This window comes from Dermacentor andersoni, chromosome 5 (genome assembly GCF_023375885.2).
Source record: "Dermacentor andersoni chromosome 5, qqDerAnde1_hic_scaffold, whole genome shotgun sequence".
NCBI classification, from domain to species: domain Eukaryota; kingdom Metazoa; phylum Arthropoda; class Arachnida; order Ixodida; family Ixodidae; genus Dermacentor; species Dermacentor andersoni.
The window spans coordinates 153,897,274-153,910,752 of NC_092818.1; the positions used below are offsets into that span (position 1 = coordinate 153,897,274).

A 13,479-nucleotide genomic window follows, 5' to 3' on the forward strand; every position below is an offset into this window, starting at 1 on the left:
TACGGGCGAGATTAGAATTGTGCACCGATATCGGGAGTTGTTTTTCTCCGTTCCTGCATTTGTATGAATGGTGCACAGCGAGTGGTAATAAACGACGGAGATCGTAACTTTACGTACTCTGTAGAAATACAGCAACGCTTGGGCTTGTGCGCGAAACAAAAAAAAACAAACAAACAAACAAGAAGAAAACCAGCAGGCAAAGAAATAAACAAAGAAACAAAAATAAATAAAACAAACTAACAAACGAACGAAAGAGTGAACGAAAACCTTTAGGTCATAGAAATGAAAATTACATAAGGATCCTATATACAGCCAGTTATATAAGTAGGAAAATGTTCCCAAAATTATAATGGCGAGGTATACACGCGAGTGGACTATACTTTTCCCTTTTTCCCTGCTAGAGCTACGCGTATACATGCGTTCATTTAGCCCGCCGTATTATATCTGGAAACAAGCGCCACCGATAAGATTGCTACGTTTGTTATTTATTAAGGCGAAAGCCTTAATAAATAACTCGAACCCACGATCTTCGGTGGGTGTCTAACCCTCGAGCTTATGTGGAAGTTGAACCCACGACCTTTGGTGCTAATTAGGGCGAAGGTAATTAAGGCGCAGTTAATTAAGTTGGCGTCAATTAAGGCACTCGAACCCACGACTTTTGGTGTGAGAAAACAAGTAATAAGAAGTAACAACGCATTCGAATAAGAATGTCAAGTAATTTAATGAATGTCGAGCGCGCACGCTTTCGCCTTCACCCTCTTTGGCGTCTGCTAAAGTGATTGTCAATTTTTTTATGATTAGAATATAGCCCGGTCTTCAGCAAGTCCAAGTGGGAAATGAAAAAAAAAGAATATATATATATATATATATATATATATATATATATATATATATATATATATATATAGGATGCTATAATGAGTGCTAACAGATAGCGGCGTTGAAAAAAGAAAAAAAATATTACAAGAAATAAAAAGTAAACGCTGGCGTAGAAATCACAGCTACGAAATACAGAAAACAGTATTAAAATTGCGCGACTGATGCGCAAGTAAAAACATGGCAGCATATGCTGACTTTAACAAAGATGCAGATCTAACGACATGTTGAATGTGCATATTCAATGCTGATAAGTTTTAATCTATCCATTGGACTGCTCGCATTAAACAGAAAAAACAAGCTGAATTGGCAAGGGCATCGCACGCGCTATGCGAAGACGTAGGTTCTTATCCCACCTGCGGCCAGTTGTTTTTTCTTCATCCACATCAGGCTTTTTTTTTCGGGAGGGGGGGGGGGGCAGGGCAATCTAAGGTAACTTTTCTATGCAAATGAGGGGGGGGGGATACCTTTACTAGTACAAAGTTGAATAATATCCACTGTTCACCATAAAGGCGCGTAAACATGCAAAGGACAAATGAGGTAAGGTGTATTTCACAGGTGCGCCTGTGAGATACATAAGATCCTCTAACAGCAAGTGTGCTTGTATGCCTCGCATGCGCAATTGATAGGTAACGCACGACAGCGGCGACGGCGCGAACGCGCCTCGAGTGTCTTTATAATTGCTATTGCAATAAATATAAATTCCTACTTAAGACCTGAATGTATGACGTTGGCTTGCAGGTGCTTCTAAAGCGCACCGACCTGTTAATGTAATAACGCATTGTATTATACCGACTTTCTTATATTTACTTGATTTTTATTGGACTTATCCATTCGATATGGGCAGATAGGTGTGTACTCATTCTTGGTAAATTCTCCAGAATTGGTATGTGCCACTGCGACGCTAGATGTACAGAATCCTTAATTGTAGCTAGATATATGTATCGTACTTCCCTTTGCACGCATCTATCGTCGCCATCTGCCCTCGACAAGACATCATACGTCGCCTTCATACCTTGTGACATCGCTGCGTATAGAGACGTCTCACTGTGCTTCCGCTTGCTTTGGCGTTCTAATGCGCTTAGCATTCTTTAGACACTAACCAAGATTTCCCATGACTAACACGTTTTGGTGAACAGATCCCGAAGATAGCGCAATATAACACAACGGCAGCAAGCGCACGGTGTTGCGGTATCACCGTGTAGGCACCGTACAGAGATTGTAAGTGATTTCCTCGCCATTGTTTTACAGCGAAGTTGTGTATGGCTTGGGTTCCATGCATTCTTGTTCTCCGTGAACAAAAACTATTATCGTCAATGGACCATACCCCGTAAGCATTCATGCTCACGTAAACAAGCAAGAAATACAATGGCTCATAGCCCCGTAAGGCAGAGGCTACAAGCATTCTTTTTAATCACGCGTACAATACACCTCCTCGCTTTCCCTTTCCTGTTAACTGTGTATATGTGTATATGTGTTCAAAACAAATGATAATAATAATAATACACAGAACAGCACGTCGAAAACGGTCATCATCAATGGCTCATACCTCCGTGAGCAATGGCTCATACCCCCGTAAGCAAGCAAAAAATGCAATTACTCATAGTCCTGTAAGGTTCATGGCTATACTCACTTGGCGTGAATTAGCAGCGATGACACTACCCCTGTTGTCGTTGTCGGTGATTTCAATGTGGATGTGTCGGTACTGAGAAGGGAGTGGTTTACGCGTTCAGTGTTGCAGACATATCCCTTGCGATGCTTACCGATCCGGCCCGACCGACCACCCAGCGGCGTACGTACGTCGATTTGATATTATCAAAGAATGTGATTGTAGTTGCGAGTGAAATAATGACCATCGATCAAGGCAATCAATGAGTGTGCGTACCTTCCGTCACGATAACCCATCAAGACAATAAAAGGGTTCGTACCTTTGTTCAAAATTATGTGTCACCTCTTCTTGACTGGTTAATATCCCTGCTTTTCTTATATCCTTCTCTCCCTCTCTATGTGTCACCTCCGTGTCGTGTGTTAAACAGCTTCGCTGGTCAACCACCTTCACAGAGTGGAATGGCTCATGATTTTTCGGTTGCATTTGACTGGCAACGGGAACCGGAAGTTAAATCACATAAGGGCCGCGTCTTTGGGTCCTTATTTTTCAGATACTGTGAAGCCAGCTCCGGCATTTTATTACTGTGCACGTCACTCCAGTTTCTATTTACAGTCATGAAATTGTGCGTTGAAGTCCAAATTACAACAAAACCTTGCGACGTTCTCTCAAATGCAAGAAAAAAAAATGTTTTCTTCCTTAACGCAAAAATAAATTGTTTCAATAACATTCTGTAGATATAGTCAATGTTCTTCTCCATGGCGGCCGCTGTTTGCTGAATTTTTGTAAGGATTCTGCAGTGTTTTAATGGTGCACAAGCGTACTGCAAGATGCAGTGTTTTCCAACTTCAGCGTGCGTTTGTGGGGTTGATGCGCAACATTGAGGAACAAATCAAATTTTGACAGAATTTTGTCTCATTGTTCCCTCGTGACAGCTAGTGCTTCGAGACGCTGTCAATGAGACGCTGCTGCGCCTCTGGTCGAAGACGATGCACAAGGTTCCCGACTGGTCCTTGAGGAAGTGACGTTCGAAGTAGCGGTTGGCTTCCGCGTACGGGTGAGGCGCGGTGGTAAGGGCATTTCCAACCATAGCACATATTGCAACATATAATGGCACATATAACCACCTACAAAAGCATGCTAAACACATTCTTGGATCGCAACCGCGGTTGGTTAATAGCTCTCTTTTTTTCTATTTAGGCATATCTTGTGAGCCGTGTAGGGTATAAACATAAAAATTACATTAAGTTGTGACTTTTACGGTGGACAAGCGTAAACGCTGAATGCATAGGACGAAATTAAACACAATTGTACGCATCACCGCTAGTTGTGAAGCATTTAATTAGCCGCTTCGCTTCACATACATTCCATCACTTGCGTTGTATCTGAATATCTTTCTTGTGTTGTTCTTCGCCGCCTTTTATGGTCTTTCCTTTCCTTCACTCATTATGTCCGCTCCGTCTTAGTTTATCTCCTGTTCTTCACTTACTATCATTTTTCTACGTACCTTTTCTCTTCTAGAGCCAGCCGGCGTTGTGCCCTTATTGGTACCAGTTCTCATTTAGCTCTATCTCCCATTTGTGATCGTTTCTATTTATGCAACAACGACGACAACGACAACAACGACAACAACGACAACAACGACGACAACAGTAATAATAATAAATATCCGGCTCTTCGATAGGCTTTCTTTCCCAGGCCTTTTTGCCGCTTAATAAACATCAACACTTCGGTGCATGGTTCACCGCACAGCGTCGGTGCCGCATGTCTCGCCGGTGCAGCGTGGCGGATCGCATTGCGGCCCCACTCGGGCACCGACCGGCGCTTGAGGGGAGGTTGGGGGAGAGGGCCGGGGCATCGATATGCGTGGGACGAGCAACGTCGACTCCGCCGAAGCCAGACTCCCAGGTTTTCCTTTCTTCGTTTCTTTCTTTCGCCTACCGACCCCCACGCGATGAGAGAACGGCCTCTTCCACTCCATGCCTGTACTCGCCGTTTCACAATAATCTGTCAGTGGAGTGGAAGAGCTTCTAGACGAGATGTCTGGACGCTCAAAACTGAGCATACGATGCCGTGACTTGACGCCGGGGGACACGGGACACAGGTGCGAACGAATTCGCGTGGGCGCACTCATGCCTGGCTTATTTTAAGCAGCAGTAGATGGATAATGATATACTTAAATAACGGCACTGTGTCTATTTGTGGAAGTGAGTAAGGGTAAAGGAGTAAGTGTGGCTCACTATGGATGCCTCGCACGCGAGGCTACACAGTCTCTTTCTGACGTCAGCCCGTGGTCGGTCCCAGTCCTCAAACGAGGTCACCTTCTTAGGACGGCGCGTTTATCGGAGTGCCTCGAGTCCTTCGCATTCCTACACGAGGTGAGGAACGTTTGGAATTACCTACCTTAAGCATGCACATAATTTCACTTGCGGAGGTGATTGCGGGCGGTCGGGGCCATTGCGTTGCCGTCGCCACCGCTATAAGGCCATGATGTCGCCTGTCGTGGTTCACCCTGCCCTTGCTTTGGTTATAAGGACTTGGGCCCTTCGAGCAGTGCATGATAGAGTTGATGATCGTACACTGTCAGTGCTGACATTATTTAGCAACGCCAGGTACAGCGCGCTTTTGTGAAATGGCACGAACTTGTATGTACCAGCATCGTTTATTCATAATTAAGATAACTTGTTCTCCGGTTGTGAAGGCATTACACCATAACTGAAAGGAACACAGATAACACAAGACCGGACACCGCGGGGGCTACGCACACAAATCATTTATTAGTTCCCTAGAAGACCCGAAGAAAACGTACAGTAGATATGAGCATTCACACAGCTTGATCACGTCAAAGAAAAAGAGTTAAAAGAACGCACATTTCCGTTCCATGAACCTGCGCGCATGCTAATTATTACTATACGTTTTTTTCGCATATTCTAAGGCACTAATGTATCAGTGGAGAGAGTAGTGCCCATTGTGTCCTGTCTTGTGTTCGTTTTATTTGCGCTATTACAGCTTCACAAGGTAACCATGGGCCCTATAACGTAAAACTATTCCAATATGTTTCTATTCCAATCTCCTGACGTCAAATTTGCGTAACCGCCAACGCAAGCACCGGGCGGTCACCCGCACGGTTGTCTGAACAGACCAATCAAACGCTCTCCTCGTTCATAGGAGGTCACTTTTGCTTGCTTGAAAAACGAATAGCATTGCCTACTCTGAGCGGTTTGTCGTATCTAATTGGCTGACAAGAGACGAGGAGAAGGCTCAAGTGGAGAGGGATTCGATGGGGCCGAGCCACTGCACTGAAAGTCTATAACCAGATGAAGAGGGTGGTGCCGGCGTCTACGATTGGTCGGCTTTCCCTTACTTAGCTTGCGGTGGCTGGTCGAAAATACCGGCGGCATGCAACGGAAGCTCAAGAATGACGCTAAAGCGGACCCTCAGCAAAGAAGAGTTGGCAGAATGAGGGGGTAAACGTGCCGAAAGTGCTCGAAAACGATACATGGCCACGCAAGAAGTTTTATTCTACGCAAATACACTCATGCTCTTTGGCAGGTGCGAGTAGCCAGCGTCTGAGCGATCGGCGGCAGCCATCTTCTATTCCTTTCGGAACGGGGCAGCCTACGGCTATTCCGAAGAAAATTCAGTTTTGTTCGGCATATTAATGCATCTTTATCGCGTACACGTCACTTTGACGCGATGAGTTCTTGCGGTTTTGTGACGTCGCGTGACAGGCAGGTGAAGTGGGTGCAGCCCGAAACCTTTTTACCAATAGCCGAGGGCTAATGGCGAAAAGGGGTCGAATAAGAAATAACTGTTTTTCTTTTTTCTGTCAAATCATGCATAATCAGTGTGTACACATCATATCAAATGGGGAGATATCGCGGTTTTCGTGCCGTCGCTTGACAGACAGGTGAAGTGGGGGTGGTCGAAAAAAGTTTTTGACCAATCGTGGAGGGCTGATAGCAGAATTGGAATAGAAAAGTTTGGAATAGTTTTGCGTTATAGCGCCCCATATTTATTTTACTATATTATGTAACTTTTATGACATTCTTCACAAAGAAGCGCTTTCATAGAAGCATAAGTTTATAGTTCTACTCAAATTTCGATTATATATGCCATTATTTCCTGCATAGCAAGTATGCACTAGTTCAAAATGCTGAACTAGTTGTTTGTTGTGAGCGATATGCGTTGCTACCTTGGAATCGAAGTGTATTACCGTGTTTAGTACGTGCAGTTTGTATTATCAGCTAGGTTGAGCCCAGCGATGACGCACGCACACAGGAAAAACCTTGACCCTTCAATTAATCCATCATTGCGCTTGAGAACTGGAGGAAAAAAAAATGAAAGAAAGAAAGAGAGAAGGAAGCAAGGTAGGAAGGAAGGATGTGAAACCATCGTAAGAGTTCATTGTCTTTGACTCGGTTTCACGGGAGCCAGAATGAATCGACGCAATCACCATCAAGCGTTTCTCACGCACTTGTCCGAGAGGCAATCCATCAAACTTTAATTTGTCAGCCAGACATCCTTAGTCGGGGAGAACACTCTTACTCCATGTCATTGAATCATTCTGTCTTACGCTTCGGCATTGATATGGAGAAGGTGGCTTTATCTCTCTCTTAATTTCTTCCTTTCTTTTTTGTGTAGGCTGAGATAGGTGGGCACTGATTGTAATAAATGTGAACGGCCGCGTCATTGTTTGACACGCAGCAGGTGCGTCTTCTTTGATTCTCGAAAAACGCTCTCGAATATGTGATCGCGACAATGAAATAATTAGCCAGAGAGAAAAAAAATGCAGGGTCGATTGACTATAGTGAAGTTGACTATAGTGATCCAAAATTTTTGTCATCGTCGCGTGTTACTTGTGGCCGAGCACGGCTCAGACAGATAAAATAAATAAATAAAGATGGGCCGACGCGAAAGTTGTGTTTTCGTTGGCAGTGCTTTTCCTGTAAAACAACAATAACAAACAAAGGACAACTTTTGTTGCATATGCTGGTTGAAGGCCTATTGTTTTCCACCAGTTTATTAAACAAAATAAAATCAATAAAAACAGTAAAGTCACTTGGATTAAAAGCAAACTATTTATCTTGAAACATTCTTATGCAACATTAGAAAGCATCAAATTACGCCTATGTTTGTTCAAAACGAGCTTTCACTTAGCGCTGGGAGCGTCGAAAGAGGGAGATTATGAGTGAAAGGCTGAGAGGTCGGCCACAACTACGATGTCCTAGCCAGTTACCAGACGCTGAGGTAAGAGGGAAGGGGAACACAGGGACAAGGCGAAAGTGATGATGATGATGATGATATTTGCGCTGGAATAAAAATAACAAACGCAAACTAGAAGCCGTTATTGCAATCGCATATCCTCTCCAGTTCACTTTCGTTCAAAAAAGCTACACTGGCCTTGATCGCGTGACGCGCAGATTATTTTTCATTCGTTGGAGCCACAAGAATACTTTCAGAAAGGGGCCGGTTTTCGATTCGTGCCTATAGGAAGCAGTCGTTGATTGCCTCTCTCGCAAGCACAGCGACGAGTTGCGCACAAAGCCCTTCCCGACAAGATCTCAAATTCTAGGCCAAACTGGCAATCTACAGGGCGCGGTCCAATCGCGATGAACTCAGTCTCGGCGTGTTGGGGAGGAGATACGGAGTTGACTCCTTGACCTAACGATGATGCTCCGATATCGGGGCTCTCACGCAAGCACGTTCAACTCCCCTTTATCGGTCTCCTCTTTAGATTGCGGCTTTGGGAGCTTCGCATCGCGCTTGTCTAAGCGATTCATATTCTAAGTGACTATCACTCAACGTTGCCGAGAGCGCTAGAGTATAGCCCTACGCGAGCAATCTGACTAGGCAAACACATATAACACCGCTGTAGATTCGTGGAAACATATGCCTTAAGGGCTACCAAGAAACATTGCGCGGTTATCCGCGCTGTACGCGTGCATGAAGACAGGCATGAACAAAGCTGTGCAGACAATGTGATAACGGTTGGCACTTGTCTGACGTTTGTCAGGCGACATGTATCTGGCAGTGAATAACCATCGAATAACCATGTTTTCTTCTCTTTTTGAAATGAAAATAATTGAGATTTAGGCTGGTGCTATGTAACAATTCTACTCCAAAGTTATTAATTCCTTTTCCTTCTTCGTCAGATGGTCCGAGTGTGCTCCGCCGGCATTATCGCCGGCACATGACCATTATAAATGGCGGGAGATAAGAAATAAATTCAATTCTCACATTACGTAGGCCTTATACATTAATGCAGTGGTGACGGATATTGCTTTTCGCGTAATAGTAGTAATAATAAGAAAATATATTGCTAGGAGACACGCCACAGTTTCAGAAAACGTAGAGCAGAGTTAGATGAGAGAGTGAACGAAGTCCACATATAGTTCTACTCAAACTGGGACACACACAGGCAAGAAGCGAGGACAAATTGCACGAGGCACTATACATATAGTATCGGTGTATGCGAGACACGTACGTCAGACACAGCAAGTGCTGAATGTGATATTAGCACTTGCCGAGTTATACGCAAACCGTGGTTTTGGCCTTACAGTCAAGGCCGGCTATCGCTCCGTATGCATTCGTGTCTTGCAGGGTTATTAAGCTTTATTATCAGGTGCCTGAAAGTCTGCAGTCACAAACATATGCGCGAGGTCATGTATTTTTATTGCGTAGGATGTCCCAGGTAATGTTAGCGAAGCTGTTGAACTAAAAAAAGAAAAGCTTATAAAAACATGGTTTAAGATACAATTCTAAGACGGTTTTCTGTCTTCAGATCTCTGATCCCCGAACACCCCGTCGGCTTTATGAGTTGATCGTGCAACAAGTTTCCTCAACCTTTTTCTCGTTGAACAGCTTGGCTAACGTTAGCGGGGACACACGGTAAATTGCCAGAGCAAGCATAAAGGCAGGCGACGCCCCCCCCCCCCCCCCCCCCTCCAACCCCCCTTCAAGCTTTGGGAAGATATAAAAGGAAACCACATTGCTATGAACACGCGGGAGAAAGTGTAGTGTTTTCGATTTTAACCGAGATGATTGAACTAGAAATTATTTTAACTAAGACAAACATGCACAAACGTACACAACATTTCTTCGATCCTCAGAGGCCCTATAAATCCCACGAGCCACGCCTCTTTCCTTCAACGCGAAGAAATTTCTTTTATAAACGTAATGTATTCTCGTCACATCTACGTGCGCTCGCCGCATATGTATGCTGCGAGAATAGATAGGAGACTCCAGTGAACAAAGCAAATGCGCACCACTGAAGTAGACTTTACTTTGAGCATTTAGGGGGGGGGGGGGGGGGAGGGTTGCTGTGCAGTACAGGCACCGACCCCTTATTATATGGGACATTTACACAGGTAAAGTCTTTTAAGACATTTCATATGGTCATTAGCGACAATATGATCCAATAGCGCCTTCCAAAAACGAGCCCATCAAACAATGGAGCTTGTCTAAATGTAGCCTAATACGAGCGCAATACTGTATTAAAAGAATTCGTGGAAAAATCCAGCTCAACTTCTCTGAATAAGCGCTTTACACATTATTATTATTATTATTATTATTTGTTTTGAACACATATACACATATACACAGGTATCAGGAAAGGGAAAGCGAGGAGCAGGCTGGCAACTGCCACCGGAAGGGGCACAACGCCTGCCTACTCCTCTGAAGGGAGGTGACAGAAACACATAAATGCAAGATAGGAAGGAGGGGAGGAAAAAGGAAAGAAGAGCAACAGGACAAATCTAAAGGCCAAAGCAGAACACTGGAACAGGTGAAATCTAAGGACTAAAGTAGAACTCTGCAGGCGGAGTTAAAGTGACGCCGCGTCGAACAGCCTCCACAATTATCAACCACATCCATGGCTAGTTCGCTATGCGGCTAATTGTGTTCTTCACGATGAGACACCAAGTAAAGCTGCACGTCATGCATAATATTTGAATGCATACGCATTCAAATATGACTTAAATCATAAGAAAAATAAGCAAGCATTGCAAAATGCTATGAAACAGTTAAGCGGAACCTCTACGAACTGGAACTGTTCCAAGATATACATGCGTAGCAGAATATGGCGGTCGGCGTGGTGCGGAATGTGTTACGTGTGGTAATGATGTTTGTGAGGGTTATTCTGATGCAGCGTGCGTTGTTTATATTTATATGCGTGAAGAGTACGAGCAGAGAGACGCGCATATTTACATTGCTGAACATATGCGTTCCGCCCTACCCCCGCCGACTGCCATATAATGCAACGCATATCTTCGACAGTTCCAATTTAGGGAGGTTCCGCTTAATTTAGTTGCGCGACACCCTGCGCAGCATAACCAATGCGTTGATGCTGCGTCATAGGCAGCGGAAGGGCTGTGTGCGCACGCATAATTAACACACGAATGGAGCATTCTCTCTCCTCTCATTTTTGTTCCTCTTTATTAACCGCCCATCCTCACTGGTCGGGTGTTTACCAGGGCGTCCAATACTACCTTGCTATCCTCCTTTTAGTATAGGCTTAGGTCCTATCTGACAGGTTTAACGCCTCCTTTCTACGTATGGCGCGTGGGGAACGGCGAAAGCGGAGGGGCTCGTAAAATGTTTTGTGCCTCGCGCGCCTGTTGTTATGGCTGAGAATCGGTAGTTTGTCACTGTACTCGGGACGGTAGCTATCAAGTGCGCAAACGATGAGCTTAACTGCGTATTCTCGCTCTGTATTGGCAAAGGGGTTTTATGGCTTCACATCGAATGTTTCGACTGGCTAACCATATAATGCTACACATGAAATAAATTAGGGTTGTGCGAATACTTGAAGTTCCGACTACAAGTGCACCAATTCGCTGATGCAGTACCCGCACCAAACAACGCCGCACGCATTCATTTGATTGCTTTTCTTATTTTTGATACATATTTCTTGCGACAAGTCCCCAAAACAAACAAACAAACAAGCAAACAAACAAACAAACAAACAAACAAAAATATCAAACAAGCAAACAAACAAGCAGCAGCAGCAGCAGCAACAACAACAACAACAACAATAATAATAATAGTAATAATAATAATAATAATGCAAATCGGAATAGTCCGTGATATGTTATTCGTATTCGATTCGAGAATTCCCTATTCGAAGTTGTCGAATATTCGTTTCTTTCGAATACATAAGAATGAATGACGGATGTGAGGACTGTTCCAAATGATGTTGCTGCAGGAAAGCTGTAGTTGTTGCGCACCAGTTTCTGAGTGAATTCATGGGGCAGATAACTGCTGCTCAATAATTTCCAGTGATTCAATAATGGTGGCTAGCTTTTAGGCACTATATATACGAATTCGTTCCTATTTATTATTTTACCTGTCACACCTTGTTTGCATGCATTTAGAACAATGCGCGCTGGTGTAGTATCACAGTTCTCTCCGTTAGCGAACACAATACTGCACGTGCATCTGCTAACGTGCAATATTTCTGTGGTGTCATTGTCGTGATGCCCCTGATAATTCAAAACAACTGTTTATCATTTACAAACTCCTCAGGTAATCGGACGTCTAATTGTAAGCAGTATCAGATAGGTGTATCGACGTATGTAAGCCTGATTTCTTTTGTCAAACGGACTTCCGCAAGCTTCGTATTTAATGTCGCTTCAGAAATAAGAAAATATTCAATATTCAATTCGATATTCGGGCGTCGTTTTTATCGTATTCGTATATGAATCGATACAGAAATTTTGTTATTAGGAAACCTCTAAAAAGAAGGAAAGGTAAAGATGTGAGAGCCGACTCATTTGGTTATTACAAGACACTTGGCGGTAACAACAAGATCAAATGCTATTGCAGTGGGCAGAGCTGATCACCCTTACTTTCAGGTTCCCACTTACCGCGCAAATCTAATTAGCGCTATACGTGACAGTATTCACGCAACGGCAAATCCGTCGTCACCGGATACTTTGCCTCACGGGATGCGCGACCCGAGCGAAACGATCAGTGCAGCCAACTCAGACAGTGAGCGATGTTGATTTCGTTCGCAGTACAGCAGCATCGCTTTTCTAGCGCGAGATAGCACGTATCGCCTGGCCATTCGTGCCAGCGAAGGCTTTCACTGTAGTCGGCGCCCATCTTCGAGAACACCACCGCCAACATCAAGAGAAAAAAAAAAAGAAAGCTAATTTTGCTCTGACTATTAGGAGATTGATGGGTGGGAGAACCTCTCGACTCTGAGCCGCTGAACTGCTCTGTGGTGCCGACGAGGCCGGACCTGCGAGAAAGATCGCGAATGGGGCATCAGCAGCCCGTTGGGGGAAACTCTAGCGAACGTTTCTACTGCGCCATCAGTTCGCGAGCGCCTATTTGCTCTCCTCCCCAGCATGACGCCGCGATGCAATTACGCCGCCATGCGGGTTCGCCTTTTCACTTCTGCGCCCTTTCATTTTCCTTTCCCTCGCAAATGTTTGCCCCCCCTCGAACGATTATTATTGGGACAGGAGGGTGCTTTCGCTCCATCTGGGCTGCCGTCTATAGTACGTGACGACTCGGCGCGCAGTCTTTACCCTGGAATGCGGCGACTCCGTGAGAGCGCTCGCTTCCAGATGGTGTTACGACGCGTGATGAACTGCGACGGCCTCAAGGCCTGCGCCACTGCACCCAGGGCGGAGGCATAAAGGCAACCAACGTTATTATGACTGGTCCTTATTCGAGTTGGCCCATGGAACGCGATGAAATTGGACACAAGCGGGGAATTCTTTAACCGAATAGTATGGAAGTTACAGGATATCTGTTTCACAAGAACGAAGTCTCTAATCGAATAATAGGCGTATGATATTGACTCTCAAGTCTTGGACGACGGCTTACCAATATCCTATAACGAGGAACTTTATTACAGCGAAGCTGTTAGCCTTGTGGCCATTTTTCGTGCATTTATCGTGTCCGCGTCCGTCAGCAAGAATATGAGCCAATCCTGGCGGCATTGCAGGGCCAGGAGCGTTGGCTCGTACCCCCGTAAGGCAGAGGCT

The 13,479-nt window shown here is 44.7% G+C and overlaps 1 protein-coding gene across 3 annotated transcripts in view; it reads left to right on the plus strand.

Annotated features, from left to right (window-relative positions):
- Positions 1–13,479, plus strand: part of LOC126531417 (beta-1,3-galactosyltransferase 1-like) — a 55,115-nt gene that overhangs the window by 13,904 nt on the left and 27,732 nt on the right. Inside the window, exon 2 of one of the 3 annotated variants that reach the window (XM_072288431.1) lies at positions 3,418–3,552. The exons of the other annotated variants lie outside the window; for them this stretch is intronic. The gene's annotated coding sequence lies outside the window, so the exon portion shown is untranslated. The remainder of the gene's footprint in view (positions 1–3,417; positions 3,553–13,479) is intronic. 3 annotated transcript variants of the gene reach the window in all.